Genomic DNA, 7,595 nt, shown 5'->3' with positions numbered 1-7,595 from the left:
TCAGATGAAGCACAACAGATGCTGTCCCCATTCATTCTGTGGGTGCTATGACCTCTCAGATGTCTCTCCTCTCAGTCATGACAACCAGGGTGGCCCATGGTGCACGCAGCCCTCAGTGGATGACATTGTGAACATCCTGACATCACCACCACACTTAGAGGTCATACACACTCACCACTTGCCCCCCCCCCAACACCACTGTGCTCACTTCTGTACCACATGCCCATTTAGAGGTGGCCTTCCTCCTTTGGATGCCTCTCAAATTGATTTTGTTTTACCTTAGAGAGAAATGTATTCCATAAAACAACTATGAAAGTGCGCGTGTTAGTCGCTCAGTTGTGTCCGACTCTGCAACCCCATGGACTTAGCCTGCCAACCTCCTCTGACCATGGAATTCTCCAGGCAAGAATACTATCAACTATATTCCAATATTGGAGAAGGAAATGGCAAGCCACTCCAGTATTCTTGCCTAGAGAATCCCATGGACAGAGGAGCCTAGCAAGCTACAGTCCATGGGGTCGCAAGAGTCAGACACAACTTAGCGACAAAACCGCCACCATACTCCAATATAACCAACTATACTCCAAAATAAAATAAAACTTTTAATAAAAGAAATGCATTCCATGTCACAAGTTCTCTCATCTATAAAAGCACAATGAGAAATATCGTATTAAATTCCTATCAAACTGTTTTCTGGTTCTAAAGGCTGCAAGGGAGGAAAGGCGGCAAGCGTGCTGTTGCAAGACCAGATTGTTCCCTGCAGTGGCTGCTCTGAGCAGTTGAGCTCCCCAGGAAGAGGAGTTCTGGGTGGCCCCTCAAAGAGAGGAGTCCTTAAATTCAGTCTATTTCAGAGCACCTGAAGATTCCACACATCTGTTTGGTGCTTAGATCTGCAAATCATACCAGTTTTCATGCTAATATATTAAATATTAACATATATAGTATTATTGTAATATACTATATATTATTATATATACTATACAATATATTGTATATATTATGTATACTATATAATATTATGTATTTTATATATATATGTATATACACACACACGCATATATATAGTGCTGGTGAGGGCTCCAGCTGGTGTGCATACATCATCCGTTTGTTCTATCAAACCTCCCAAACAAGAGAAGCCATGCCTTCCTGTCATACTTTGACATTTCAATGGAGCATGGAGACTGAAAAGCCCTCAGTGTGTTTGCCAAGGACAGAGATTTATATCACAGATCTTAAGGGGCCATGAAGAGAACACTCAATAACCCTTAACAATTTCACACCGTGTGAGATGAAGTCTACAGTGCTCTTAGAATTGAGTCGCTGGTGCTTACTCAGCTGAAATGAGTTCAGCACCGTGAGTGCCAACAATAACAAAGACTGTGTCATCTTCTAAAAAAATCCCCGCACTCCCCCAGTCCTCCAGGTGAACAGCTACCAAGAGTCACAGATTCCTAATCTCCAAAGATGAGGTGGCTTCTCTTTCTGGGAGCCCCAATGCTTCTAAATGTGGTCACCATCAACGTAAAGGTACACCCCAGGAGAGGAAGGAGCAATGGCCCAGGCCACATTTTGTGTCAGGGTGGCTCAGTGGTAAAGAATCTGCCTTCAGTGCAGGAGACCCAGGTTCAATCCCTGGGTCAGGAAGATCCCCAGGAGAAAGAAATGGCAACCCACTCCAGTATTCTTGCCTGGAGAATCCCATGGACAGAGGAGCCTGGCAGGCTCCTGTTCATGGGGTCGCAAAGAGTCAGACATGACCAAGTGACTAACACTTTCCTTTCAGTCCTGGCCTGGTCCTAGGTGTTGGGAATGATGAAAGCCATAGTCAAAGGCAATTCTATAAGCAAATGATGCCACGTGGGTCTCAAGCACTTTGTTCAAGGCCCTTGTTGCAAAAGTGACTCTTCAAACATCATCTGGGAAGTGAGGTCATGCTGCTGTTAATAGTAATCTGTACATCACAGAGCTGTGGAATGATTAAGTGGGACATTACATGTGTGAAAAAATAGAAAGAAAAAAAGAAAAAGTTATCCATGGGTCAGATGAGCAGAATTGCATTTTGATGATGCTCCTTGAACTACAAATGATCCAGTGTCCTGGAGCCAAACTTGCAGTATCTTCAAGGTCTGCCTGTGTACAGTGTGAAGGGTTTGGACATATGCAGTCTCATGAAACCATCACCATGATCAAGTTCAGAAGAGGAGTTTGCCTCGCTGCTCAGGGCCCCAGTGTCCTCTGGACTTCTGGGACCTACTGAATTCAAGACATGATTTTGCTGCCTGTTGCATTCCATTTTGGACACATGGCAGGGCTCTTGAGTGACTTCGCTGCAATCAGTATTACTGACTAATGCCTGCATCAATACCTATGCCGCCGCCACCAGAGCTTTGGCGCTTTTACATTTAGTTTGATTTCTTCAGACAGAACTTTTCCACATCATTGGAACTAATTGAAGTCACCATAGAGCACTGAGTAGAGTTCCCTGGCTGCACAGTCCTGGAACGACTGTGAGGAGATACCCCATGTGCAAGGGCAAATGAGAAGCCCCAGCAAGATGGTAGGAGGGGTGAAATCATGTTTAGAATCAAACCCCATACCCGCCAGAGATGCTCAGAGGGCTCAAACATATCTTGCATGCACCAAGACCCAGAGACCCCACGGAGACTGAGACAGAACTGTGCTTGAGTGTCTCCTGAGGAAGTACAGGTCAGCAATGGACTGCTGCAGGGGCAGGGGCTCTGAGTGTAGTATACCTGGGTATGGTATATGTTCTCTTGGAGGAGGTTGCCATTAACTCTACCACAGAACCGCCAGAACTTACACAGGACTGGGGAAACAGACTCTTGGAGGGCACAAACAGAACCATGTGTGCACCAGGACCCAGGAGAAAGGAGCAGTCACACCACAAGAGACTGACCCAGACTTGGCCATAAGTGTCCAGGAGTTTCAGTGGAGGCATGTGTCGGCAGTGGCCTGCTGCAGAGTTGGGGGCACAGAGTGTAGCAGTGCGTGCATGGGACCTTTTGAAGAAGGTTGCCATTATCTTCATTACCTCTACCATAGTTTGGCCTCAGGTCAAATAACAGGGAGGGAACACAGTCCCACCCTTCAACAGAAAATTGGATTAAAGATTTACTGAGCATGGCACCACCCACCAGAAAAAGACCTAGTTTCCCCCTCAGTCAGTCTTTCCCATCAGGAAGCTTCCATAAGTCTCTTATCTATCTCCTTCAGAGGACAGACCGACTGAAAACCACAGTCACAGAAAACTAACCAATCTGATCACATGGACCGCAGCCTTGTCTAACTCAATGAAACTATAAGCCATGTCATGTAGGGCCACCCAAGACAGATGGGTCTTGGTGGAGAGTTCTGACAAAACGTGGTCCACTAGATAAAGGAATGGCAAACCACTTCAGTATTCTTGCCCTGAGAACCCCATGAACAGTATGAAAAGGCAAAATGATAGGACACTGAAAGATGAACTCCCCGGGTCGGTAGGTGCCCAATATGCTACTGGAGAACAGTGGAGAAGTAACTCTAGAAAGAATGAAGAGACGGAGCCAAAGCGAAAACAACATCCAGTTGTGGATGTGACTGGTGATGGAAGTAAAGTCTGATGTTGTAAAGAGCAATATTGCATAGGAACCTGGAATGTTAGGTCCATGAATCAAGGCAAATTGGAAGTGGTCAAACAGGAGATGGCAAGAGTGAACTTGACATTTTAGGAATAAGCAAACTAAAATGGACTGGAATGGGTGAATTTAACTCAGATGACCATTATATCTACTACTGTGGGCAGGAATCCCTTAGAAGAAATGGAGTAGCCATCATAGTTAACAAAAGGGTCCAAAATGCAGTACTGGGATGCAATCTCAAAAATGACAGAATGATCTCTGTTCATTTCCAAGGCAAACCATTCAATACCACAGTAATCCAAGGCTATGCCCTAACGAGTAATGCTGAAGAAGCTGAAGTTGAACAGTCCTATGAAGGCCTACAAGACCTTCTAGAACTAACACCCAAAAATGATATCCTTTTCATTGTAGGGGACTGGAGTGCAAAAGTAGGAAGTCAAGAAATTCCTGGAGTAACAGGCAAATTTGGCCTTGGAGTACAGAATGAAGCAGGGCAAAGGCTAATAGAGTTTTGCCAAGAGAACACATTGGTCATAGCAAATACCCTCTTCCAACAACACAAGAGAAGACTCTACACATGGATATCAGCAGATGGTCATAACTAAATCATATTGAATATATTCTTTGCAGCCAAAGACGGAGAAGCTCTATACAGTCAGCAAAAACAAGACTGGGAACTGACTGTGGCTCAGACCATGAACTCCTTATTGCCAAATTCAGACTTAAATTGGAGAAAGTAGGGAAAACCACTAAGCCATTCAGGTATGACCTAAATCAAATCCCTTATGATTATACAGTGGAAGTGAGAAATAGATTCAAGGGATTAGATCTGATAGACAGAGTGCCTGATGAGCTATGGACAGAGGTTCCTGACATTGTATAGGAGGCAGGGATCAAAACCATCCCCAAGAAAAAGAAATGCAAAAAGGCAAAATGGTTGTCTGAGGAGGCCTTACAAATACCTATGAAAAGAAGAGAAACAAAAGGCAAAGGAAAAAGGAAAGATACACTCATTTGAATTCAGAGTTCCAAGGAATAGCAAGGAGAGATAAGAAAGCCTTCCTCAGTGATCAATGCAAAGAAATAGAGGAAACAATAGAATGGGAAAGACTAGAGATCTCTTCCAGAAAATTAGAGATACCAAGAGAACTTTTCATGCAAAGATGGGCTCAATAAAAGACAGAAATGGTATGGACCTAACAGAAGCAGAAGATATTAAGGAGAGATGGCAAGAATACACAGAACTGTACAAAAAAGATCTTCATGACCCAGATAATCACGATGGCGTGATCACTCATCTAGAGCCAGACATCCTGGAATGTGAAGTCAAGTGGGCCTGAGGAAGCATCACTATGAACAAAGCTAGTGGAGGTGATGGAATTCCAGTTGAGCTATTTCAAATCCTCAAAGGTGATGCTATGAAAGTGGTGCACTCAATATGCCAGCAAATTTGGAAAAGTCAGTAGTGGTCACAGGGCTGGAAAATGTCAGTTTTCATTCCAACCCCAAAGAAAGGAAATGCCAAAGAATGCTCAAACTACCACACAATTGTACTCATCTCACAGGCTAGTAAAGTAATGTTCAAAATTCTCCCAGCCAGGCTTCAACAGTACGTGAACCATGAACTTCCAGATGTTCAAGCTAGTTTTAGAAAAGGCAGAGGAACCAGAGATCAAATTGCCAACATCCGTTGGATCATCAAAGAAGTGAGAGAATTTCAGAAAAACATCTGCTTTATTGACTATGCCAAAACCTTTGACTGTGTGGATCACAACAAACTGAGGAAAATTCTGAAAGAGATGGGAATACCAGACCACCTGACCTATCTCCTGAGAAATCTGTATGCAGTCAAGAAGCAACACTTAGAACCAGACATGGAACAATAGACTGGTTCCAAATAGAAAAAGGAATATGTCAAGGCTGTATATTGTCACCCTGCTTATTTAACTTGTATGCAGTGTACATCATGAGAAACGCTGGACTGGATGAAGCACAAGCTGGAATCAAGATTGCTGGCAGAAATATCAATAACTTCAGATACGCAGATGACATCACCCTTGTGGTAGAAAGGGAAAAAGAACTAAAGAGCTGCTTGATGAAAGTGGAAGAGAAGAGTGAAAAAGTTAGCTTAAAGCTCAACATTCAGAAAACGGAGATCATGGCATCTGGTCCCATCACTTCATGGCAAACATATGGGGAAACAGTGGAAACAGTGGCCGACTTTATTTTTTTGGGCTCCAAAATCACTGCAGATGGTGACTGCAGTCATGAAAGTAAAAGACACTTGCTCCATGGAAGAAAAGTTATGACCAACCTAGACAGCATATTTAAAAGCAGAGACATTACTTTGACAACAAAGGTCTAATCAAAGCTATGGTTTTTCCAGTAGTTATGTATGGATGTGAGAGTTGGACTATAAAGAAAGCTGAGCACCAAAGAATTGATGCTTTTGAACTGTGGTGTTGGAGAAGACTCTTGAGAGTCCCTTGGACTGAAAGGAGATCCAACCAGTCCATCCTAAAGGAAATCAGTCCTGAATATTCATTGGAAGTACTGATGCCGTAGCTGAAACTCCAATACTTCGGCCACCTGATGTGAAGAACTGATTCATTTGAAAAGACCCTGACGTTGGGAAAAATTGAAGGCAGGAGGAGGCGGGGATGACAGAGGATGAGATGGTTGGATGGCATCACCAACTCAATGGATATGAGTTTGAGTAAACTCAGGGAGTTGCTGATGGACAGGGAGGCCTGGTGTGCTGCAGTCCTTGGGGTCCCAAAGAGTCAGACACGACTGAGCGACTGAACTGAACTGAACTGAACTACATATGTGATATGTTTAAAACTCCAGAAGCATCAGTGTTTGTGCATTATGTACATGCAGGATGGGATTTTTTGAAGTCCCGTTGATTTATAACAGTGGTAGTTTCAAGAATAAGATTCTTTTCCATTGTTGTTTATTGCAAATTACTGAATATAGTGCCCTGTGCTATAGGAAGGTCTTTATTGTTAATCTACATTATATACAGAAGTGTGTATCTGTTAACCCCCAAAGTACATAATATTTTCAGGTGGATAATAGCCTTAAGCTTTCTTATATGATTCATTTTCTTGTTCAGGACTGAGATGAAGAATTCTCCAAGCAGAAGGAGAAGCTACTCAGTGCTGGATGGCACATGCACTCCTGCGCCTGCATTCTCAGCCTAGTAGGTTCCTGTCTCCAGAGCAAACTGTCTAGCTGATTCCACCATAGCACAGAAACCCTTTCTCCTCTCCTCTTGCTTTTGGTTTGGGTTTGTTGGACCTTAAAGAAGGCTGAGTGTTGAAGAATTGATGCTTTCAAATTATGGTGTTGGAGAAAACTCTTGAAAGTCCCTTAGATTGCACCGAGTATGAAACAGTCAATGTTAAAGGAAATCAACTCTGAATATTCATTGGAAGGACTGTTGCTGAAGCTGAAGCTCCAACACTGTGGCCACTTGATATGAAGAGTTGACTCATTGGAGAAGACCCTGACGCTGGAAAGATTGAGAGCAGGAGGAGAAGAGGGAAACAGAGGATGAGATGGTTGGGTGGCATCACCAACTCAATGGATATGAGTTTGACCAAGCTCCAGGAGACAGACAAGGACAGGGAAGTCTGGAGTGCTGCAGTCCATGGCGTCACAGAGTCAGACATGACTTAGCAACAGAACAATAACAACAATCATTAAATGAAAACAAAATAGAAATTATCACTGTTTATTGTTTCAAGTTAGGAGATATAATGACTCACTTCAAGATTGGAAATTGAATCTGATTCTGCTTCCCAGTGGAAAGATCCACATACTATTGGAGTTTTGTTTTTCCCTCACCCTGACTTGGGAAAATTGCCAGAACATTTGTGCCCATGTGCCTTTATCTACAGAACTGAATTTAAAGCCTTGGCCATTTTCACTCAAAAACTGGGAAATTTGTTT

This window comes from Giraffa tippelskirchi, chromosome 2, assembly GCF_054371585.1.
Source record: "Giraffa tippelskirchi isolate mGirTip1 chromosome 2, T2T-mGirTip1v1.2.pri, whole genome shotgun sequence".
NCBI classification, from domain to species: domain Eukaryota; kingdom Metazoa; phylum Chordata; class Mammalia; order Artiodactyla; family Giraffidae; genus Giraffa; species Giraffa tippelskirchi.
Note: the sequence above shows the minus strand (reverse complement) of the source record.